Below are 26,603 nucleotides of genomic sequence, written 5' to 3' on the forward strand. Positions count from 1 at the left end.
TTTATTTTTTAATTATTATTTTTTCAGTTTTTTGTTTGTTTGTATTATTGCAGTTATTGGGCTATACACAGGTCCTCTTTATACATGTATAGAGCCATGACAAGTTCTCTTTATACATGTATAGAGCAATGACAGGTCCTCTTTATACTCCTACATACATGTATAGAGCCATGACGGGTCCCCTTTAGTTATCATGATATAAAATAATGAATGTAGGGGCCTTTTGGTTGGCGTGATTTTTTTTTGGGGGGGGGGGCAGCATTTTATTCTTGGTCCCAGGCAGCACAATGTCTTGGGCCGGGACTGGATAAGGGGTCTGGTGTGGATTTTTGGGGGAACTCCACGCCATTTAAAAAAAAAATTGGGATGGAGTTCCCCTTAAAATCCACACCAGACCTGAAGGGTCTGGAATGGATATTTGGGGGGAACCCCACGTCATTTTTTTTTAAATTGACGGCGGGGTTCCCCTTAATATCCATACCAGACCTGAAGGGCCTGGTAATTGAATTTGGGGGGACCCCCACACTTTTTTTTTTTTTATGAATGAATCCTCTCTGAATTGCCGGGAGCCGACAATTCATTATAGCCGCAAGTCAGTTTTAAATGTCTTTTTTTCTTTCAGAAATTACACTTTGTGCAGGGACAGTTCTATGTACGGGAAACATGCGCTATTTCACATGCTGACTTTACCCCCCCCCCCCCCCCCGGTACGAAATTTAAAGGAGTATTTCACTTTTATTGTTTCACTCTAAGCATTATTAAATTCACTGCTCCCGAAAAAACTGCAGTTGTTAAAACTTTTTTTTGCATTGATACATGTCCCCTTGGACAGGACCCAGGTCCCCAAACACTTTTTAGGACAAAACCTTGCATATTAGCCTTTAAAATTAGTACTTTAGATTTCTCCCATAGACTTTAACAGGGTGTTCCGCGGCTTTTCGAATTTGCCGCGAACACCTCAAATTGTTCGTTGTTTGCCGAACAGGCAATGTTCGACTCGAACTTGAAGCTCATCCCTATTCATTACTCATGCTCCGTCTACAGCTGACGAACAGCTGTTCAGCCTCGGATATTTCTGTCGGTTCGGATTGCGCCTGCGCACTCCAGCACAGACCCTATCTGATAGGGGAACCGTATCTTTATAACACCGGAACTAGCAGTAAATCCTTCCAAAAAACATCACACAAACCGTGCAGCACACACAGAGCTCTGGCTAAATAACTGAAAAGAGGCTGAAATGGTTAACAGCCAGCCATGTGTCACACTATCACTGGACAGAGAATGCCGAGCATATCTTCTCAGTGTGTTAGGGCAGAGTGTATTGTATATGTACAGAGCGCGACGAGGGGGGAGAGGAAGAAGAGGCTGAGGGATGTGAGGACTTTGGTGTCTAGTCTGTGGAATCCCCTGAGATGCTCTGGTAGCTCTCCTAGGACATGAAGGGTTAAGCCCAGAGCCTGCCCTGTGTACACCATGAAGGAACACTAATAATGAGGAGAATGGGCTTTGTGCTCTGACAGGGTAAGGTGACTGAATAAAGCAAACACTGTATTCTATGAGCAGACAAAAGGCCGCGCTGGGAGACGGCCAGTAAGAACGCGGTATAGCCGGCTGCTCACTGTGGACAGCGTGGGATAACAGCGAGCCCTCAGCACTCACTGAGAGACTCATCATATCACAGGGGAGGAGACTGGAAGCACTGAGGAAGACGCTCCTTCAGCCAATCAGCGCTCGGCTTACATGACACTGCACAGCTGGAAGGAAGCGATGTGTACTGTGTGTGCGGTGTGCCCGGTGTCAGCTGATCGCCTCCATCCCTCCCCCGATCACACCTGGTGATGCTTCTGTGCCCGGAGTGTAGCCGGGGAACACACACACCCGACCCCCCCCTGTACCGGGATCCGGCCTCCGATCACTGCTGACAAGGGTGTGTCCGGTAAGTCCGATCACTGCCAGCACCTACTATTGGGGGAGGATGGACGATACCATCTTATATATACTCTGTACTGTACGGGGGGGGGGGGGGGGGCGACATCACCATTATACAGTATATAAATATATATATAGTATATATTGCTTGTACTGGGGGGGGCATCACCATTATACAGTATATATCGCTTGTACTGGGGGGTGGACATCACCATTATACAGTATATATATATATATTAGGGCTGTGACTGATTACAATTTTTGTGTTCGATTAATCGTTTTTTTTTTTAATCGATTAATCGACTAATTTCGATTAATTAACGCACATACAGATACAACTACTTTTAGCTGATCTCCTTGCATTGCAACTCTGCATTAGCCACTGGTAAATGTGGTGGGGGCAGTATGGGGGCAGATGTGTATATTCTTGCAGTATGGGGGCAGATGTGTATATTACAGCATCTGCCCCCATGCTGTAATATACACATCTGCCCCCATGCTGTAATGTACACATCTGACCCCATGCTGTAATATACACATCTGCCCCCATACTGCAAGAATATACACATCTGCCCCCCATACTGCCCCCACCACATTTACCAGTGGCTAATGCAGAGTTGCAATGCAAGGAGATCAGCAAAAAGTAGTTGTGTGGCAGATGTGTACATTACAGCATGGGGCAGATGTGTATATTCTTGCAGTTTGGGGGCAGATGTGTACATTACAGCATGGGGCAGATGTGTACATTACAGCATGGGGCAGATGTGTACATTACAGCATCTGCCCCCATGCTTTAATATACACATCTGTCCCCATACTCCAGGAATATATACATCTGCCCCATAATGTTACCACACACAGATGGTTGTCCTTTCTTACCTGACTATCAGGCAGGCAGACCCATCTGCAGAGTAGCCGATGGACACACGTGCGCAAGGGAAGAAGATACAAGCAGGCGGGCAGGTGATGATGACGTCAGCGCGCCGCGGCTCCGGAGCTAGGCCGAAGCCGCGGCCTTTCCTATGGGCGAGACCGCGGAGCTCACTCCGCGGATCGTCATCGATCAAAATTATTTTAATCGACCAAAGAAATTAACGATTAATCGACCAATTAATCGTTAATTTCCGCAGCCCTAATATATATATATATATATATATATATATATATATATATATATATATATATATATATATATATCCCTTGTACTGGCAGGGAATCACATCATCATTATACAGTATATATAGTATATATCCCTTGATCTGGGGGGATGGACATTGCCATTATACAGTGTATATATTGCTTGTACTGGGGGGGTGGACATCACCATTATACAATATATATATATATATATATATATATATATATATATATATATATAGTGGGAATCGAAAGTTTGGGCACCCCAGGTAAAAAATTGTATTAATGTGCATAACGAAGTCAAGGAAAGATGGAAAAATCTCCAAAAGGCATCAAATTACAGATTAGACATTCTTATAATATGTCAAAAAAAGTTAGATTTTATTTCCATCATTTACACTTTCAAAATTACAGAAAACAAAAATTGGCGTCTGCAAAAGTTTGGGCACCCTGCAGAATTTATAGCATGCACTGCCCCCTTTGCAAAGCTGAGACCTGCCAGTGTCATGGATTGTTCTCAATCATCGTCTGGGACAGGGTTTGACAAATTTGCTTGGAATCTAGGAGCCAGCTAAAAAAGTTAGGAGCCAGAAAACGTGCCCCGTCCCGACGAGCTTGCGCGCAGAAGCGAACACATACGTGAGCAGCGCCCGCATATGTAAACGGTGTTCAAACCACACATGTGAGGTATCTCCGCGATTGGTAGAGCGAGAGCAATAATTCTAGCCCTAGACCTCCTCTGTAACTCAAAACATGCAACCTGTAGATTTTTTTAAACGTCGCCTATGGAGATTTTAAAGGGTAAAAGTTTGTCGGCATTCCACGAGCGGACGCAATTTTGAAGCGTGACATGTTGGGTATGAATTTACTCGGCGTAACATTATCTTTCATAATATTAAAAAAAATGGAGATAACTTTACTGTTGTCTAATTTTTTAATTAAAAATAGTGTAATTTTTTCCCAAAAAAAGTGCGCTTGTAAGACCGATGCGCAAATACGGCGTAACAGAAAGTATTGCAACGATCGCCATTTTATTCTCTAGGGTGTTAGGATAAAAAATATATATAATGTTTGGGGGGTTCTAATTAGAGGGAAGAAGATGGCAGCGAAAATAGGAAAAAAAATGGCATTAGAATTGCTGTTTAACTTGTAATGCTTAATGCTTAAATTTTATTTTATTTTTTTGCCCACCTTCCAAGCCTAGTCGCCATGGCGACCTGACGACAAGGGATTTGTCGAGCCCTCATCTGGGAAGACCAGGTGATGTCAATCTCAAAGGTTTTAAATGCCCAGACTCATCTTACCTTGCCCAAACAATCAGCACCATGGGTTCCTCTAAGCAGTTGTCTAGAAAACTGAAACTAAAAATAGTTGACGCTCACGAAGCTGGAGAAGGCTATAAGAAGATAGCAAAGCTTTTTTAGATGTCAATATCCTCTGCTCGGAATGTAATTAAGAAATGGCAGTCATCAGAAACAGTGGGAGTTAAAGCAAGATCTGGAAGACCAAGAAAAATATCAGACAGAACAGCTCGCAGGATTGTGAGAAAAGCAATTCAAAACCCACGTTTGACTGCACAATCCCTCCAGAAAGATCTGGCAGACAGAGTTGTGGTACACTATTCCACTATCAAGAGATACTTGTACAAATATGGTCTTCATGGAAGAGTCATCAGAAGAAAACCTCTTCTACGTCCTCACCACAAAAATCAGCGTTTGAACTTTGCAAAGGAACATATAGACAAGCCTGATGCATTTTGGAAACAAGTTCTGTGGACCGATGAGGTTAAAATAGAACTTTTTGGCCGGAATGAGCAAAGGTACGTTTGGAGAAGAACGGGCACAGAATTTAATGAAAAGAACCTCTGTCCAACTGTTAAGCATGGGGGTGGATCAATCATGCTTTGGGGTTGTATTGCAGCCAGTGGCACAGGGAACATTTCACGAGTAGAAGGAAAAATGGATTCAATAATATTTCAGCAAATTTTGGATGGTAACTTGATGCCATCTGTGAAAAAGATAAAGAGAGGATGGCTTCTACAAATGGATAATGATCCTAAACACACCTCAAAATCCACGAGGGATTACATCAAGAGGTGTAAACTGAAGGTTTTGCCATGGCCTTCACAATCTCCTGACCTCAACATAATTGAAAATCTATGGATAGACCTTAAAAGAGCAGTGCGTGACAGACAGCCCAGATATCTCAAAGAACTGGAAGACTTTTGTAAGGAAGAATGGGCAAAGATACCTCAAACAAGAATCAAAAGACTCTTAGCTGGCTACAAAAAGCGTTTACAAGCTGTGATACTTGCCAAAGGGGGCAGTACAAGATATTAACTCTGCAGGGTGCCCAAACTTTTGCAGACGCCATTTTTTTGTTTTCTGTATTTTTGAAAGTGTAAATGATGGAAATAAAATCTAAGGGCCAGATTCACAAAAGAAGTACGCCGGAGTATCTACTGATACTCCGGCGTACTTTCAAATTTGCCGCGTCGTATCTTTAGTTTGAATCCTCAAACCAAGATACGACGGCTTTTGGCTTCGATGCGACAGGCGTACGGCTTCGTACGCCTTCGGATCGTAGGTGTAATACTTCGGTGCCCGCTGGGTGGAGTTTGCGTCGTTTTACGCGTCGGGTATGCTAATTAGTATTTTCCGTCGATCCACAAGGTAGGCGCGGCCGTCGCATTCTCTTACGTCGTCGCTAGTCGGCTTTTCCCGGCGTATAGTTAGAGCTGCTATTTTGTGGCCTATATTTAGACTTGCCATGTTAAAGTATGGCCGTCGTTCCCGTGTCGAATTTTAATTTTTTTTTTTTTGCGTAAGTCGTCCGTGCATAGGAAAGGACGTAACTCACGTCGACGTTCAAAAAATGACGTCGGTGCGACGTCATTTCGCGCAAAGCACGGCGGGAAATTTCAAAACGTAGCATGCGCGGGAACGCGCCTAATTTAAATGATCCACGCCCCCTACCCAGATCATTTGAATTAGGCGGGCTTGCGCCGGAGGGATTTACACTACGCCGCCGCAACTTTACAGGCAAGTGCTTTGTGAATCAAGCACTTGCCCGTAAAACTTGCGGCGGTGTAACGTAAATGCGATACGTTACGCCGCCGTAAAAGTACCTGAATCTGGCCCTAACTTTTTTTTACATATTATAAGAATGTCTAATCTGTAATTTGATGCCTTTTGGAGATTTTTCCATCTTTCCTTGGCTTCGTTATGCACATTAATACAAATTTTTTACCTGGGGTGCCCAAACTTTCGATCCCCACATATTGCTTGTACTGAGGGGGTGGACATCAACTCTATACATGTAGCACTACCCCCGCAGGAGCTGCTGGATTGTTTTGGGTGGCACATTTACCTTGTGGCTCTCTGAATTCCTAGGGGTGTATGGTGCATATAGCAGTAGTAAAGGAATGTCTGCAACAGGTGTCTTTTCTGTGCTCTTTATTACCCAGCCTGGTAAAAACAATGAACGATGAAAGGATAGAGTTTGGAAGAAGAAGGAGAACAGCAGATTCAGGCGTAGTATTTGAAAACAGTCCTGCTCCCATATGTAATACTTTCCGTACCACTCCTGCCTGAGTGGACTTGGTGTACCCGGACAGGCCTCTCTCACTGACCTGGCAGCCGGAGTATCGCTCAAACCTTTTGAGGAAAAAGTCTCTGCCACAGACCCTCCTGGAATGAACTTCAGGGAGACACAGGCCCCCTCTGATTGCAGTTACGGAGGCAATCCTCTTTGGGTGAATTACGCCTGGATCTCCTTAACGTCGCCCAGGTACCGACTGACAGGTGATCAATCCTTCAGTGTCCGGCTACCTTGATCCCCGGTGGTTTGTCGAAATCCTTTTGGACCGCCAGCCTCTCATTGGCGCTCCTCAGATGGACTCCCCACCAAACAGCTCTACCGCTTGGGATCCTCAAAAGTGGGAACCCAGTCGATCACTGGGTCCCTGTCGCTGTTCAAATGTTCCGGACAAACATGGTCCCGGAACCAGGAACACCGCATGGCACGCACACCCCGGGCCAGGTAGGCCATAACGCCGGGGCACCGTGATGTGGTCACCCTAAAGGTGGTGCCACCTGGAAGAAGACCCAGACTCAATGGCGTTTGTTCCATAAGTACCCTCTCCCAGCATGCCCAGCGAGGACACTCCCTCCTGATTGGCTGCTGGTAAAGGACGCCCAAGCCTCATTTCCACTGCTGCCACCTGTCGTCCTGGGGTGGGATAACACCCCAGCAACAACCGAATGAGCCCATAGTACAGCTAAGCTGAAACAGAGTCCCTACTTGAACATTGTAATTGGAATCGGAGTCATTAGCACTCTGATCACCCTCTAAATTTCAATAGCACCCGTACTTGGAAGTAACCAGGCGCTACATACAGTGTATATATATTAGAGCTGCACGATTAATCGCGGAGAGAATCGCGATCTCGATAGGTTACCTATTAAATCGCAAGGATTTTACACTATTGTGAGTCCCTCTTCTATTTACATATATCCTGTTTGGCTGAGATGACTGACCGATTCTGACATCTTTGAGTTGGATAAACCGGTGGGAATATCTGCTTGAATTACACCCTTACATGCTGTATTTGGTCTCCTTAAACAGAGACCAATAATATTCGGTAAGAGGCAGTGTTTGTCTTTGGTGGAAGTGCCTTCTCATCACCTTTCCTGGGATGTTTTACATTTTCTGCACTGGGGACATCTTCATTTGAAACTTCTGTATGGTGGACTTTTGGCTCATTACAAGATTCATCTATCAATACTTTTCATTCATTTATTTATTTATTTTTTATTTTTATTTTTTCTTCATAGAGTCATTTTTTTCACTAAGGACATTTTATTCATATATTTATATATTTTTCAGTTAATATAGTCATATATGTCACAGCTCACTGTATATGTTGTCACTCAAATTTGACATACTATTTTGCAGACAGCTGGTCGTATATATTAGCGCGATCTGCTTCCTGTTTTTGTATTTGTTTAGTGTGGTATAACACTTTTTGATCGCAGCTTTTTTCTTTAATTTTCTACATTTAGAACAAGCGCAATCATTTTTTTTATATATATATATATATATATATATATATATATATATATATATATATATATATATATATATATATATATATATATATACACACATACATATACACACCGTGGGCTGGATTCAGGTAGAATTGCGCATTATTTACGGAGGCGCAGGGCAACGTTTTTTCCCTGCACCCCCGCAAATTTGCTGCGCTGCCCTTGATTCACGGAGCAGTAGCTCCGTAAATTGCGTGGGCGCGCCGGCAAAATGCCCGGCGCAAGCGTGCGCAATTTAAATGATCCCGTAGGGAGCGGGAATCATTTAAATTAGGCACGTTCCCGCGCCGATCAGAGCGCATGCTCCGTCTGGAAACTTTCAAAGTGAACGTGAATGGCGTCCAGCGCCATTCACGATTCACTTACGCAAAATACGTAAAATTCAAATTTCGCGACGCGGGAACGATGGGTATACGTAACATTGGTTGCACCTGCTAATAGCAGGGGCAGCCTTACGCAAAAACCGCCGTACGGAAACGACGTAAATTGCGTACGCAGGGCTCGCGCAACGTTGTGAATCGGCGTTAGTATGCAATTTGCATACTATACGCTGAGCACAACGGGAACGCCACCTAGCGGCCATCGCAAGAATGCAGCCTAAGATATGCGGGCATAAGAGCCTTATGCCGCGCATTTCTTAGGCTGCAGTCGGCGTAACGAGGTTCCTGAATCGGGAGCATTCGTTACGCCGGGGGAAGTAAGCAATTGCGCTGTGTAACCTATGGTTACACAGGCGCAATTGCTTCTTGAATCCAGGCCCGTGTTTCCCCGAAAATAAGCCCGGGTCTTATATTAATTTTGGCAACAAAAGACACAGTAGGGCTTATTTTCAGGGTAGGTCTTACCCTGTAATGTGCTGTCTTCTCTCCCCCTCTCTCTCCCTGCCTGACAGGAATCCCCAGTGTGAACTGAGTTAAAATGCTTATAAAATCCGGTAATCTCCTCTATTACAGTATTATATAGTGTGTATGTATGTGTGTATGTATGTATGTATTTTTTTTTTTAAACTGTCCATTTCGGTTTAAATTTTTTTGCACTGTGTGGGCCAGATCCAAAGAGAGAGTACTACTGATACGCTGGCGTACTTTCAAATTTCCAGCGTCGTATCTTTAGTTTGAATCCTCAAACCAAGATACGACGGCATCTGGGTTCGATCCGACAGGCGTACGGCTTCGTACGCCTTCGGATTGTAGATGCAATACTTCGGCGTCCGCTGGGTGGAGTTTGCGTCGTTTTCCGCGTCGGGTATGCAAATTAGCTATTTCCGACGATCCACGAACGTACGCGCGGCCGTCGCATTTTCTTACGTCGTCTCTAGTCGGCTTTTTCCGGCGTATAGTTAAAGCTAGTATTTTGCGGCGTATAGTTAGACTTGCCATGTTAAGTATGGCCGTCGTTCCCATGTCGAAATTTTAATTTTTTTTTTTTTTTGCGTAAGTCGTCTGTGAATAGGGATGGACGTAATTAACGTCTAAGTTAAAAAAATTACTTTGTTGCGACGTCATTTTGCGCAATGCACGGCAGGAAATTTAGTGATGGCGCATGCGCAGTTCATTTGGCGCGGGACGCGCTTCATTTAAATGAAACACGCCCCCTACTCGCCAAATTGAATTACGTGCCGAGAGATACACTACGCCGCCGTAAATTACGGCGCAAATTTTTCGTTGATTAAAATAATTAAAAAGTAAGTTACAGCGGCGTAGCGTATCTCACATATGCTGCGCCTTTCTAATTGTATGTGGATCTGGCCCTGAATTTTTGGTTTATGTCCAAAATATTAATTTTGGTACCACAGTACAATGCAGTTTGGTGCGACACAATTTTAAAAGTCGCACCTGTTGTATGTTTTGCGCATGTTATGTTGTGAATTGGCCCTACAATTTAGCTTTTAAATAGCAATTATAAAAATGTTTTTAGCATTAAAAAGATTTCACTTTATTCATAGGTTTTTGGTAGTTGTGTACCCATTTCTTTTCTTCTTCATACAGCAGCTGTGGGTGGAATACTTGTCAGGAATGTCCATTCCTGTGTCAATGACTTCCTGGTCTCTCTTTTTTTTTTTTTGCACTCTCTGGGGTTGTGTGACAGCGCAGTGGGAGTGTTAGGTAAAATGAAAGACACCTGTAGTGTCACGGCTGGGTGACAACGCTGTTTATATTTCCAAAGCTTTACTACAGCATTGTTGTCCCTTTTGCAGGGCGTGGCTTAAAGTGATTGTAATGTAAAAAAAACAAACATGTTATACGTACCTGCTCTGTGCAATGGATTTACACTTAGCAGCCACTATCCTCCTCTTCTCGGGTCTCTCTTTGGTGCTCATGGCCTCTCCCTTCTGCTGAGTGCCCCCACTGCAAGCAGCTTGCTGTGGGGGCACCCAAGAAGAGCTACAGCTCCCTGTGTCCATTCAGGCACGGAGCCACAGCCTGGCTCCTCCCCCTTTCTCTCCTCATTGGCTGACTGACTTTGATTGACAGCAGCAGGAGCCAATGGCACCATGCTGCTGTCTCAGCCAATGAGGAGGAGTCCCGGCCAGCCCAGTGTTTCGTGCAACATCGCCAAATCTAGAGGGGGCTCAGGTAAGTATTAGGGAGGCTGCTGCACATAGAATGCACTAAGATAAAAAAACCTTCTGACTTTACAATTGCTTTAAGGAAGAAGTATTAAGGCAAGAGGCAAGCGTTGGCAAGAGGAATGCACCAGCAAGAGGGAGGTGATACGTGTCAGGGTCTTGTCCCCAGGGTGGATTTTATTTTACTCACAATTTAAATCACTAGTAAAAGGCTTGATTTAAATCAACTCAATTTAAATCATAATTTTTAAAGAGCAACTAATCTCTGCTCCGGAGAGACTTCTCCTCTGACCCGCCGTCACTCACAGACAGTCCCATTCACTTTAATGGGATGGCTGGTGATGCAGCAGTGACACTACAATGTACGGGACGTGGCGGGAGCAGGTGAGTGGATGCCCACTAATAGGAGCTGCCATGATGGATCTGAAATGACAGGTGCTCTTTAAATGTAAGGATTCTTGGTGTTAGTTAACATTTTGAATATTTGTAAACAAAATGAAGGTTTCCTATTTAGAATAATAATCTGTCAGGTTAGTAAAACAGCGATATCAGAACCGAATCAGTCATACAGTTTGTAGTGTACATAGAGTTGCAAATCTATGGGATAAAGGAATATTCCTGAAACTTTGTGTGTGTGTGTGTGGGGGGGGGGGGGGGGGGCATCACAGGTAGTTTTATAGGGCACCTCGGAAGATGGTAGAACATATTACATGTATCGTATTTATCGTAGTATAACACTTTCCATCAAACTCTCTGAACGTATCCACCACACATTAGTTGACAGCATGCATGTTTTCACTAGTAAGTGGCTCTACTGGTCTTCGCCTACCGTATAATTTTCTTTTAACTTCTCTTTTCCATACATCATGTCTAAAATGGTATATCCGCCCTCCCCCATCAATATATTGGTTTAGAGTATTTTATATTGATTTACCATGTTGTTCACTTCTGCATATTTGATCTCTCTTATCCTATGTATACAGCTGACTGTTTTTCCCCTTGTCATGCATCCTATGCATCATCCTCTTGATCATTGTCTCCATCCTACTATTCCCCAAATCCCTGTCCCCTTACACACTGCACTGTATTGTACTGTTTTATTGCCTGTCTTCCAAATAAAACTTTTTAGAAAACAAACAGATGGAAGTTTCAGGAAAAAAACTTTCCACAGCCCCCAGCGTATAACACGCAGGCACAGTTTACCCTCTATTTTCAGGGTAAAAAAGTGAGTGTTATACGCCAATAAATACCGTATATTGTCCCATCAGGAACGAAATAATGTAAAAAAATATATAGTTGTAATTCTTTTATAAGCTCCATTATACTGGCAGGATCAGCAGGCATGATTCGGGAGCTAGACAGGGACATGGGAAATGGCACTTTTGTTATGGAAGGTGACATAGTGATTGGACATAGATTGATGATTGTTATGTGAACATGTGGAAACAATTTAAACTGTGCTTCATTTTTGGACAGTTCATAAAACATTGTGACAGTGCTCAGGATTTCTCATTTTGGCTTCCTGCTGTTTTCAGTTGTTTCTGTGTACATTTCTGTCACTCATCCAGTGTAATAAAATGTCTCCTGGGCCCTGACAGAAATCCTTCCTCTATAGACATCCTGTGTTTTGTATGAGCTGAAAAAAGTCCTCTGCTTCTTGGATGAGCCGTAATAAACAATCAGTCTGAAGTTATACAGCATCTTGTCGGCTCCACCGACCAACCCGAGAGCCTTCCTCTTCCTGCGCCTGCTTTGCATGACATATTGCTTTTCCCACAATCGCCCGGTGTCAGTGTTTCCTATTCAAAATAGAATACATATTCATAGACTCAAATACTGACAATATCATGCTGGGCTCATAATGTACGTTTCTGCTTCATCCCCTTATGTTGTAAAAATTGTGACAAATGCTCAATTTTGTTTTTGCATAATGCCGCGTACACACAACCGTTTTAAAAAATGAAATTTTTAATGGTCTAGAACAGGAGTCTCCAAACTTTCTGAACAGGGGGCCAGTTTACTGTCTCTTGGACTTTGGACTTTGGGGGGGGGGGGGGGCAGGATGGGGCCATTGGGAGTAGAAAAGGTCCCAACGTCAGTGGGAATAAACAATGCGCCATCTTTGGAAAGGATTGTGCTCCATCATTGTTGTTAATTGGGAGAAATTGTGCCCCATTGTTGGTGGCATTGGGTGAGATTGTGTCCCATCATTGATGTCAGTTGGATGAATTCTGCCTCATTGTTGGTATTAGTGGATGACATACCCTGTTTCCCCAAAAATAAGACCTACCCTGAAAATAAGACCTAGCGTTATTTTCCAGGAGGGCTGCAATATAAGCCCTACCCTGAAAATAAGCCCTAGTTAAAAATGCTTGTAAGATCCTATAATCCACTCTATTATAGTAGTATATAATGTACAATGTGTGTGTTTCTGTAATATAACTGTGGGGGAAGAGAGCTCCGGCGGGTAACAGAAGCACAGAGCGGCTCTATAACAAAGGTATTTGACACAATTATATTACAGAAACACACACATTGTACATTATTTAATACTGTAATAGAGTGGATTATAGGATTTTACTAGCATTTTAACTCAGTTCACACTGGGGATTCCTGACAGGCAGGGAGGGGGGGGAGAGAAGACAGCACATTACATGGTAAGACCTACCCCGGAAATAAGCCCTACTGTGTCTTTTGTTGGCATAATTAATATAAGACCCGGGATTATTTTCAGGGAAACACGGTAGTGCCCCAAGGGCCTGATAAAAGCAAGCAAAGGGCCACGTCTGACCCCCGGGCCGCAGTTTGGAGACCACTGGTCTAGAAAAAACAAAGTTTTTTTCAACCCGATCGGTAAAACGGCCTTGCCTACACACGATCGTGAAAAAAAAAATGCTCTAGCAAAGCGCAGTGACATACAACACGTACAACGGCACTATAAAGGGGAAGTTCTATTCGGATGGCGCCACCCTTGGGGCTGCTTTTTCTGATTTTGTGTTAGTAAAAGACGGCTCACGCTTTTCAGTCTGTTAAAGCGTGATGAATGTGCTTACTCCATTACGAACGCTAGTTTTACCAGAACGAGCGCTCCCGTCTCATAACTTGCTTCTGAGCATGCACGTTTTTTCACGTCATTAAAGCCCACACACGACCATTTTTTTACGACGTTAAAAACGTAGTGAAAAATTAGAGCATTCGATTTTTAATGCCCCATTTTTTACATCGTGAAAAATGCTCTGGAGCCCACACACGATCGTTTTCAATGACATTAAAAAAAACGTAATTTTTTACAACCTGAAAAATGGTCGTGTGTACGCGGCATTAGAGTCATTTTGTGTAATTTTCCTTTAGAGCAGGGGTCTCCAAACTATGGCCCTTTAGTTGTTCAGGAACTACAATTCCCATCATGCCTAGTCATGTCTGTGAATGTCAGAGTTTTTCAATACCTCATGGGACTTGTAGTTCCGCAACAGCTGGAGGGTTTAGATTCAGTCCACCCAAAACTGATGATTTTTTGTGTGGATGCTGGATAGTTAAACAATTTTTTATCCATTGCTGGGATCTAAATGCTTAAGGCCTATTTCCAGGAAAAGAACAAATCCTCCCTTGCAGCAGAGCTGCTCCCACACTGCAAGGGTTAAATGCTTTTTTAGGTCTAGGGAAGTGTTTCTCAGCTACAGGACCACAGGCTTCCTTCTGTTGTGCCGCGGCTATTGTGGTCACAGTGTAATTTTTTTTTTTTTCTTTTAAAGGTTTTTATTTGCCAAGTACACATACAAAAAAGATAACAGAGTACACAGGGTACAATCATTCTACAATAAAATGTAGGGAGAAAGAAAAACCAATTTTTCTCTATCTCTACCTCTACATGCAGTATCATTTCAGAAACAATCATAACATGGATAGATATGTAAGTGCAAATAGCATTTTCCTGCCGTATTCGAACTATAAAACATTGCACTCCAGTCATAGGTGTACAGTACATTACATCAACTTATATTATGGAAAATAGACACAGAGCACTGAAAAGAAAAACAGGTCAAAGAATATAGACCAAAAGATAAAAACAAAAAAGGAATAAGAAGAGAAAACCATGGAGGTGAGCACCCCCTAAACCAGTGTGTCGTGTGCCGCCATCTCCCCGACCCCCAAAGTACTCCCCCCTATCAATTCACATTGAGCAATGTTCAATTCAACCAAAGATAAGTTCCCCTTAAACTTCCCCAGGAGTAGTGTCCACCCATCTACCCCATACTTTATGAAAAAAAATTTCCTACTGCCTCTTGCCTCCTAAGGCTGCATTCACACCTAGGCGTAGGCAATAGCGGCGTTTTCCGGCGAGTATTCATGCTAATATGCGCGTTTGCATACAGCGTTGTCCGACGTTTTTGTACTTTGACGTGTTTTTTTTTAGCCAATAGGAAAAACTATCATCTTTTCATCACTTGTTGCTATGTTGGTCGATTTTTTTAATCTTCTGCATGGGCGACAAGTTCTATTGACGAAACGCCCGTAGCAAACGCCCGTTGTCGCGCAAGTCGCTTGAATCGAGCGTTTCCATTACTTTCTATGGGAAATGGAAACACTCAAATACGCGCATATCGCGCGATATGCGCGACAAAAAAGGGTCCGGAACTTTTATTGACTACATGCGATGCGCGTCAGGCGCATCGGCGTTCAGATGTGAACCATGCCCATAGCCTTACATGTATTTTGGTCCCTCTGGCGTTTGTGCGCGTCGCGCTACAGGCGACAAAACGCCAAGGTGTGAATGGGCTCTAAGTCATTTTATGCAGCGTGACATTTGCATTAACCAGGCCTTTCCAAGCAGATAGAGTAAGATAATCCCGCTTCACCCAGTTTAGGACAATCAACTTCCTGACATAGTAAAAGAGCAGCCTCAAGAATGTTCGCATATTATTACTCATTACTTCATCTTCTATGGAGGCACATAAGTGGACTACATATGTTCGGGAGATCAAAAGTATTCGCGATAAACTGGGTTACCTGCGACCACAATGGACGTATCCTGTTAGGCCCCAAACACATGGTCGGTTTGGTCCGATGAGAATGGAACGAATTTCATTTTCATCGGACCAAACCGACCGTGTGTTTAGGCCATCGGTCTGTTTTCCTTCGGTCCAAAATTGTAAAACATGCTTCAAAACCGTACCGATGGACCGCTGCCCCATCGGACCAAACCGATGGTTAGTACAGAAAAGCATCGGTTTAAAACCCGCACATGCTCAGAATCAAGTCAACGCATGCTTGGAAGCATTGAACTTCGTTTTATTCAGCACGTCGTGTTTTACGTCACCGCGTTCTGACCCGATCGGATTTTGAACTGATGGTGTGTACACACATCAGGCCGTACGGCCACTTCAGAGGTGAACCGATGAAAACGGTCCGTCAGACCATTCTCATCGGTTTTGTCCGACCGTGTGTACAGGGCCTTACACTCCCACACCATGTGAATAAAAGTACCTTCCGCCACCAGGCACTTATGACAAATAGGGTCATCTCTTCTGCCCATCCTATATAATCTGTGTGGTGTGTTAGGCCTCGTACACACGATAGGTTAACCAGAGGACAACGGTCTGATGGACCGTTTTCATCGGTCAAAACTGGTCGTGTGTGGGCCCCATAGGTTATTTAACCATTGGTTAAAAAAAAAGCCAACTTCCTTTAAATTTAACCGCTTGCTTTAAATCCTATTTTTTCCAACTTCATCATTAAAACGACGTTGCCCACACACCATATTTAAAAAAAAATGATCTAGCAAAGCGCGGTGACGTACAACACGTACAACGGCACTATAAAGGAGAAGTTCTATTCGCCTTTGGGCTGCTTTAGTTGATTCTGTGTTAGTAAAAGACGATTTGCGCTTTTTTGTCTGTTACAGCGTGATGAATGTGCTTACATCATTATGAATGGTAGTTTTACCAGAACGAGCGCTACCGTCTCATAACTTGCTTCTGAGCATGCACGGGTTTTTAACATCGTTTTAGCCCACACACGATAGTTTTTTACGAAAAACAACATAGTTTAAAATGACGTTAAAAATGCAGCATGTTCAAATTTTTTTTGTCGTTTTTAATGCCGAAAAATTATCGTGTGTACGCGGCATCAAGGTTTTTTACCTTTTGTGCATGAAGGTTAAAAAAAAACCTTCTCTGTGCAGCAGCCCCCCCAAATACTTTTCTGAACCCCATCGCGATCCAGCCAACCTCAGCTCTCCTGGGACTCTCTCTCCTCTTTGACTGCTGTCACATCAGTGAGCCGATAAGGAGAGCAAGGGAGCATGGCCGAGCAGCGGCTCTGTGCATGAATGAACATGCAGAGCAGTGACTCGGGAGCAGCCCTGCTTGGGTGCCCCCATTGCCAGCTGCAGGCTCTGGGGGCACTCAGCAGGAAGAAGGGACCAGAAGCACCGACGGGGGACAAGAGAAGAGGATGATCGGGGGTAAGTATAACATGTTTGTTATTTAAAAATAAAAATTTCCTTTAAAGGATAAGTCCACCCTAACACTAAAATCTCTACATCTACAGACATCCATGATCTAACACTAACCTATCTAACCCTGTAAAGAAGAAATCAGTACACACACCTTTTTTGACGATCCTGTCTGGTCTCCAGCGGTGGAAGCTCTGCAGAGTCTGTGAAATTAATGGAATGTGACGTCACCCATAGACTTACTATGGGGCTTCTGTTGATGGTCATGTCCTCTGCACCCACCTACACAGCGAAGCTGCAGCTGACAGCTTAGCGTGGGATCGGGTCGGATAGAGATTTTAGTTTTAAAGTTACATTAAAGGATAACTCCACCTTAAGTCGTAGCAAATTGCCCAAAATTGAAACATGTATACATTCAGAGGATCATGTGATCGTTAGCCGATCCTCTTTGCTCATGATTGTTTGTATGAAACTAGGAACTGCCGGTGACAGCTCAGCTTCCATTCTGGGAGCGTGTTATGGAGCATGCTTCCAGTACAAACACAAGCGCTTAGATATGTGGCACCTCGGGAGAAGGGCCACCTCTGTATGTAGGGCCACCACATATATGTGTGATATTGGCATCAATATTAGGGATTGACTATAAATTTTATAATCAAGTTAATGTTACAATAATTTAATTTGGCATCAAGAATATCTCAATGAAATACCATTTATATTGTATTTGTTTTGTATCAGTAAACAGCCATTATAATTGCAAATATATGTACGGTATTCATATAGAAATGACCATTTGTTTAACGAGCCAAACTCAATAAAGAACTATAGCGGTATACCTCTACATGGGAATAAGATACATGGTTTCATTGGTTTCCGTGGAGTACAGTAATGGCCAAATTTGTTGGCACCCCAGAAATTTTTCCAGAAAATCAAGTATTTCTCATGGAGAAGTATTGCAGTAACACATGTTTTGCTATACACATGTTTATTCCCTTTGTGTGTATTGAAACAAAACAAAAAAGGGAGTGGATAAAAACAAATTGGACATAATGTTACATAACTCCAAAAATGGGCTGGTCAAAATTCTTGGCACCCTTAACTTAATATTTGGTTGCACACCCTTTGGAAAAAATAACTGAAATCAGTCGCTTCCTATAACCACCAATAAGCTTCTTGCGCCTCTCACCCAGAATTTTGGACCACTCTTCCTTTGCAAACTGCTCCAGGTCTCTCTTATTGGAAGGGCGCCTTTTCCCAACAGCAATTTCAAGATCTCTCCACGGGTGTTCAATGGGATTTAGATCTGGACTCATTGCTGGCAACTTTAGAACTCTCCAGTGCTTTGTTGTCATCCATTTCTGGGTGCTTTTTGACGTATGTTTGGGGTCATTGTCCTGCTGGAAGACCCAAGATCTCGCACGCAAACCCAGCTTTCTGACACTGGGCTCTATGGTGCGACCCAAAATCCTTTGGTAATCCTCAGATTTCATGACGCCTTGCACACATTCAAGGCACCCAGGGCCGGCCTTTGGGGTGTGCGAGCTGTGCGGCCGCACAGGGCGCCATGGGCAACAGGGGCGCCGTGCGGCCATCACAGCTTGCAGAATGTGAGTCGCAGTCAGTTACTCACATGATCATCACGGGAGTCCGACTCCTATGAGTCACAGCAGCAGGCGCTGCCAGGTCTCCCTGCCCTGGGACTGGGTGAAGAGCAACGCATCGGTTGCGGCACCTGAATAAAATGGCTGCTGCCGGCCCCGACAGGCACACTGCGCATGTGCCACCGCTGCACGGGAAAGCCAGAAAACGCTCGGCTATTTTAGGGCAGACGGCGCATTCACAAGACGTTTTCCCAGAAGGATTTTGGCTTACTCAAGTACATTTTGGCAAACTGTAGTCTTGCTTTTTTATGTCTCTGTGTCAGCAATGGTGTCCTCCTGGGTCTCCTGCCATAGCGTTTTGTTTCATTTAAATGTCGATGGATAGTTGGCGCTGACCATGATGCTCCCTGAGCCTGCAGGACAGCTTGAATTTCTTTGGAACTTGTTTGGGGCTGCTTATCCACTATCCGGACTATCCTGCGTTGCAACCTTTCATCAATTTTTCTCTTCCATCTACGCCCAGAGAGATTAGCTACAGTGCCATGGGTTGCAAACTTCTTGATAATGTTGCGCACTGTGGACAAAGACAAATCTAGATCTCTGGAGATGGACTTGTAACCTTGAGATTGTTGATATTTTTCCACAATTTTGGTTCTCAAGTCCTCAGACAGTTCTTTTCTCCTCTTTCTGTTGTCCATGCTTAGTAAAGACTAAGGCCCCTTCAGACTGGGGCGGGAGCCACGGTAGCAGGATTCGGCTGCTAGCTGGGCGGTATTAACCCCCGCTAGCGCCTCGATTGCGGGCGGTATTGCCGCGGTTCCCATTGTTTTAAATGGGAAGGAGCGGTGAAGGAGCGGTATACACACGGCTCCTGTCACCGCTCCAAAGATGCTGCTGACAGGAGATTTTTTTTCTCTCCTGCCAGCGCATCGCCTCAGTGTGAAAGCCCTCCGGCTTTCACATTGAGGTTGCTGGTGCAGGAGTTTTTCAGGCGGTATAGCAGCGCTATTTTTAGCGCTGTACCGCCTGAAAAACTCCTCAGTGTGAAAGGGGTCTAAGTGAACTTCTCTCCTTTTTATCTGCTTTCAGGTGTGATTTTTATATTGCCCACACCTGTTACTTGCCCCTTGTGAGTTTAAAGGAGCATCACATGCTTGAAACAATCTTATTTATCCACAATTTTAAAAGGGTGCCAAGAATTTTGACCAGCCCATGTTTGGAGTTTTGTGTGACATTATGTCCAATTTGCTTTTTTTTGTTTTGTTCCAATACACACAAAGGGAATAAACATGTGTATAGCAAAACACGTGTTACTGCAATACTTTTCTATGAGAAATACTTGATTTTCTGGGAAAATTTCTCTGGTGCCAATAATTTTGGCCATGACTGTATGTTGTTGGTAAATACGGCAGGACATTCACATTTATGGTATGTGTTAATCTGATGAAGTCTTGAGTCGTTCTCAGACAGAACATATCAGTGTCCAATGAGGTCTCAGGCCTGGTTCAACGTGTGTGATGTCAGACATCACATGTGATTCGCACCGCATTGCTGTGCACATCACATGTGATTTCTGTGCAATGCGATTTCAGTCATACTAACTGTATGGCTGAAATCGCATTGCATTTGCACCAAAAAAGTTATATGGCCCTTTTTTTGATCCACATGTGAATCGGATCGCATAGTGTGTGCGATCCGATTCCTTCACCATTTTACAGTTCGCACTGCAATCTGCGAACCGATCTGGGGGTGTCGTTAACTTTACATTGCCACACGCAGCAGTTCGTAGATCTCAGTGTGAACCACTCATGCGATTCAGGTGTAATGCGGGAACCCGCACTGGATTTGCATTGTTCTCGCCACCAGTGTGAACTGGGCCTCAGTATGTATGCCATTATGGTCTATGATGGATCATCTGCATGCTCCACCCAAACTATAGCTACCGATGTTTCGAACAAACATTGTTAAGCTGCGGGTTTCACCAGCCATGCATGAGTTGAACAATTGAGTGTGATAAGGTACCAGGTGTTGGGATTGTTTAGTGGAATTTTAAATACAGATGGAAAAAGGGTGACCAGGCAGACCTTTTGTGGCAGACAATGACATTCTAAAACTGGATGGTGGTAACCAGGCCTTAGCTTTAGTCTGAAGGTTATGTTTATGTTCAGTAATCTATTTGATGGCCTCCCTTTTTCAGCTGTATCTACTGTGCTATAGATGTAACCAACTACAGCAAAGGCTACAATCTGTATGTGGACAGTGTGTGTGCAACGCCAAAGGAACAGAAAATACATTTTTGCATTTCTATTGTGAAAACTAAACCCTAGGCAAAAGCTAAATACACAATGACTGATATGAAAACTGTTTTAACCACTTAAAGTGGAGTTCCACCCATTTTTTTATGTTTGTCTGTGCTGCATGCTCTAATCTCATAGTGTTCAGAATGGACAATTTTTATTTAATTTGTTGCTTGTAAATACCTTTATTTTGTAGTCCTTCATTACTTCCTCTTCCTTATTTGCCTAGGCTATTTGCAAGGGTTTCTGGGATAGGCATCATGTTTCCCAGTAGTCCTTGCAAACCTGACTGAAACCTATTACATTGCTTGTGCACTGAGCATGTGCGAGATATGCAAAGCTGAAATCCAGGAAGTCATACAGTCTGGCTTCATGATGCCCACACTTAAGATGGCCACGGTCTATTTCTAGATTATAAACTATTTAAATGCTGTAACAACCTAACAAAACAGACCTTAGTTTACAGACTAACTTTACTAGAATACATTAAGCGTGTGTATTACAGGGGTATTTATATTTAAAAAGTGAAATTGTGGGTGGAACTCCCCTTTAAGGACAGAAGGTGTTTTTCAGATTTGGTGTTTACAAGACTTGACAAGACAAGACTTTGCTAGAAAATTACTTTAAACCCCCAAACATTATATATATTTTTTTCTAACACCCTAGAGAATAAAATAGCGGTCATTGCAATACTTTTTGTCACACCGTATTTGCGCAGCGGTCCTACAAGCGCACTTTTTTTGGAAAAAATTCACTTTTTTGAATTAAAAAATAAGACAACAATAAATTTGGCCCAATTTTATATATTGTGAAAGATAATGTTACGCAGAGTAAAATGATACCCAACATGTCACGCTTAAAAATTGCGCCCGCTCGTGCCATGGCGTCAAACTTTTACCCTTAAAAATCTCCATAGGCGAAGTTTAAAAAATTCTATAGGTTTTGTTTTTTGAGCTACAAAGGAGGTCTAGGGCTAGAATTATTGCTCTCGCTCTAACGATCGCGGCGATACCTCACTTGTGTGGTTTGAACACCATTTTCATATGCGGGCGCTACTCGCGTATGCGTTCGCTTCTGCGTGCGAGCTCGTCGGGACGGGGCGCTTTAAAAAAAATTTGTTTTGGTTTTCTTATTTATTTTTATTTATTTTATAATTTTTTTACACTGAAATAAAAAAATAAAAAATATCACTTTTATTCCTATTACAAGGAATGTAAACATCCCTTGTAATAGAAAAAAGCATGACAGGTCCTCTTAACAATGAGATCTGGGGTCAAAAAGACCTCAGATATCATATTTAGACTTAAAGAGGGGGCTCACCCTATACATTTTTTTTTCTAGCATTAAATTAAGCATAGTAGCGCGAGCTACAGTATGCCTTTATTTATTTATTTTGCCCTGTACTCACTGTGTAATCCTATAGTAAAGATTCCGACTCCCCGCGGGGAATGGGCGTTCCTATCCAGAGGTAAGATGATTGACGGCCGGCTCTGGCGCGTCACGCTTCTCCGGAAATAGCCGAAATAGGACTTGGCTCTTCACGGCGCCTGCGCATAGTCTGTGCGCAGGCGCCGTATAGCGCCGTGAAGAGCCGAGACCTACTCCGGCTATCTTCGGGGAGAGTGACGTGCCATAGCCGGCCATCAATCATCTTCCCTCTGGATAGGAACGCCCATTCCCCGCGGGGAGTCGGAATCTTCACTATAGGATTACACAGTGAGTACGGGGCAAAAAAAATAAATAAAGGCATACTGTAGCTCGCGCTACTATGCTTAATTTAATGCTAGAATGTTGTTATTGTGGGTGAACCACCGCTTTAAATGCAAAAAAAAAATGGAAATGTTGTCATTTGAAAAAATGACAACAAAAAGATGTCTCTTTAAGACGCTGGGCGGGACTGACGTTTTGACGTCACTTTGGCCCAGCAATGCTATGGGGACGGGTGGGGGCCATCTTGCCCTCACTCGCATCCCCACACAGCAGCTGAAAGGACCCGATCGCCTCCGTCGCTACCGACGGCTCCAGTAAGCAGCGGAGGGCGCACGGTGGGAGGGGGGGGGGGAGAGCGGCGGGAGGGGGCCCACTCCCGCCACCGATAACGGCGATCTCGCAGCGAATACGCCACGGAGACCGCCGTTATCGTTGACAGGATCCCTCACTGAAGAGATGGATATCTCGGTTGTGGCAGCAGCTGCTGCCGTTACCGAGATATCCATCTTTAAAAACAGGATGTATATATACAGTGGGCGGTCATTAAGTTTAAACAAATATATACGCTGCGCTTTCCACAGTCATATACTATACCAGTGTAAAAAAGAAACATAAAAACCTCCAATAGTGAAGAAAGAAAAAAAAAATGATTTCCTAACGGTGGAAAGTGACAATAGTGCAATAAATGAACACATATATTAAATATAAAAAATAGATATATAAAAGCATAAACAATGATGATAACTAATATAAAGTGCTACTGTGCAAAGAAGTGCAATTCCCACTTTTCTGATCCTGTATACTATACAGTGTATAGATTACAGTGTTCCCCCTATCACAGACTGTCTCTTGTTCGAGGATGAAAAGATGTCCGTGATTGGCGGAACACTGAACGCAGTGTCTGCTGGGAAACTGAATCCAAGGATGAAAAGACGTCCGTGATGGGCTGCTGGGAGACACCTATCACGGAACGGGATCAGGAGGAGACTGCGACTTTTAAACAATGAATGGACGCCCGCAGCTTGTCAAGAATTACAGATACACTGACGCCATTGGGGCTCTGGCGCCGGCAACCCCAGAAGAAACGGCGAGGCAACGTGTCAGCCCCCTCAGCGCTGACCGGGTTGGACTGCAAGAGCTTCGTTCTAAGATAAGTATTTCATAATGTGCTAGTATGCGATACATACTAGCACATTATGCCATTGTCTTGCAGGTTTTTCTTTTTTTCTTTAGCGGTTTACTACCGCTTTAATATCAATTTCAGTTCCACGTTATCTACAGGTTCCCTCCCCACCCTATGGCTGGACAGTGAATAAAGGCGAGTTACACTAATGCGTGCTGTCATTCTGCTTTCTCCTCCTATCAGCATGCTCTTTGCACTGCAGCACACCTCTTTGACTCCTTGTGCTGCTTCTCCTCCTCCGTAAGCTCTGCTGTGCAGTAGACTGCAAGAGGGTGATACCAAGTCCATACCATAAATGGTGATACCATTTAAATGTTTTTTATTTTGTGCAGTTTTATGAACACAAATGCTCCAGCTTTTCCATGTTTCTCAGTTGTCCGACAACGCTGTTGAATCCCATAGCGATGTGATGTCACCACCTGAGTCCATAGCTTCAGGGCGTTGTTGGCTAGCAGAGTTCACACCCATCAGCAACATCAGAGAAAGAAGATCGAGCCTGAGCTTTGCTGTTACTGGACCGCATAGCCATAGACAAATGTAAGAAAAAAAGGTATGTTGTGTAGCTTTTCATTCCATAGTAGACTGAGACGTTGTATGTCTAATGTATTATGTTCAGCTGGAGCGTGAAGGACCCCGTGGCTGGGTGGTCACGGTATGCTGAATGCTTGTAGGCCGAGTCACCTGGTGACCTCCTCTGTCTTTTCCGCACCTGAATGTATAGATTGTCTCACCAAATCTCCTAAGGAATCCAATTGTTGTTTTGTGCAACTTTACAGTAATTATGCTATCCTCCCTGAATTTCCTGTTTATTTCTATGACACATCCCAAAACTGGGGTGGGGGGGGGGTATGGAGAGTAACAACCATTCATCAATCTTTTAAAGACCAAATTAAATAGTATTAGCATAAAGGTTATAAACTCCTCAACATTCAAACTAAAATGATCTGGTTCTCTCAGAGTCATAGAACTGATATATGTTGTGTCTCATTATTTAAACACGCTCGTCGCAAAATAAATATCTCTGGAATACATTCCCGTCATAAGTGAACGTTTCAAAACAATTTTTTATTTTCAGTGAGTACACATTTTGTATTCAAAGTAGAGCTAAAGACAATGGCCTAGATTCTCGTAGATTGCCGTAAAACTCGGCGGGCGTAACGTATCTGATTTACGTTACGCCGCCGCAAGTTTTACAGGCAAGTGCTTTATTCACAAATAACTTGCCTGTAAAGTTGCGGCGGCGTAGCGTAAATCACCCGGCGCAAGCCCGCCTAATTCAAATTAGCCGGGTAGGGGCGTGGAGCATTTAAATTAAGCGCGTTCCCGCGCCGAACGTACTGCGCATGCGCCGTCCGGAAAATATCCCAGGGTGCATTGCTCCAAATGACGTCGCAAGGACGTCATTGGTTTCGACGTGAACGTAAATGGCGTCCAGCCCCATTCACGGACGACTTACGCAAACGACGTAAATTTTAAAATTTCGACGCGGGAACGACGGCCATACTTAACATTGGTTGCCCCTCATATAGCAGGGGCAACTTTACGCCGCGCAAACCTAATGTAAACGTCGTAACTTCACTGCGTCGACCGCGCGTACGTTCGGGAATTCGCGTATCGGCGGCGACACCTAGCGGCAAAAAAAAAAAATGCATTTAAGATATCTATGCGTAACTGATTCTAAGAATCAGTCGCATAGATACGACCGCCCAGATTAGGACTTACGACGGCGTACATGGCGTTAAACCCTTTGAGAATCTGAGCCATTTTTTTTTTTTTTTCATTTTGGATAGAGTAATAGAGGGTTATAACCCCTGCCAGTTTTTTTTTTTTGCCATCTGTGATTTTCCTTCACTTCTTGTCTCATAGCCAAAACAGATAGTGAGAGAAATCCTGAATTTTTACTTTCACTCTGCGAGATAATGGTAAACAGAACAAATAGAAAGGGTAAATCTCCCTAACCGGGGTTACAGCCAGCAAAAAGATCCTGCCAGATGTTCTAATATTTCTCCACTCTATCCAAATCTTAAAATGATTGTAAAATCTTGTTTGTTATTTTTTATTTATTTAGTTTAAAAATGTTATGCTTACCTTTTCTGTGTGGTTGGTTTTGCACAGAGCAGCCCAGATCCTCCCTTTCAGGCTCGCCTGGCCCCTCCCTCCTGTCGAGTGCCCCCACAGCAAGCAGCTTGCAATGGGGGCACCCAAGCTGAGCTGCAACTCCATGTATTCATTCAGACATGAAGCTGCCTTTTGGCCCCACCCCCTCTCTCTCCTGATCGGCTAACTGACTTTGATTGACAGCCGTGCGAGCCAATAACACTGCTGTTGTGTCTTTGCCAATCAGGAGGGAGAGTCCCAGAAGGACGAGGGACTCGTGGACATCTCTGAACAGAGATGGAGCTCAGGTAAGTATTAGGCGGTGCTGGAGAGCCTGCTTTACACAGAAGACTTTTTATCTTAATGCATAGAATGCATTAAGATAAAAAACCTTCTGCCTTTACAGCTCCTTTTAAATAAACATGTTTTCTTTAGTTATACTTTTTAAATGACACTAAAGTCTCATGTATTTATTTTTTTTGTTAAAAAAAACAAACATGTTATACTTACCTTCC

The 26,603-nt window shown here is 43.5% G+C and overlaps 1 protein-coding gene across 2 annotated transcripts in view; it reads left to right on the top strand.

Annotated features, from left to right (window-relative positions):
• Nucleotides 1-1,718: 1,718 nt before the first annotated feature.
• Nucleotides 1,719-26,603, top strand: part of ORAI2 (ORAI calcium release-activated calcium modulator 2) — a 63,611-nt gene continuing 38,726 nt past the window's right edge. For both annotated transcript variants that reach the window (XM_040338418.1, XM_040338419.1), the window contains exon 1: nt 1,719-1,936. The gene's annotated coding sequence lies outside the window, so the exon portion shown is untranslated. The remainder of the gene's footprint in view (nt 1,937-26,603) is intronic.

This window comes from Rana temporaria, chromosome 2 (genome assembly GCF_905171775.1).
Source record: "Rana temporaria chromosome 2, aRanTem1.1, whole genome shotgun sequence".
NCBI classification, from domain to species: domain Eukaryota; kingdom Metazoa; phylum Chordata; class Amphibia; order Anura; family Ranidae; genus Rana; species Rana temporaria.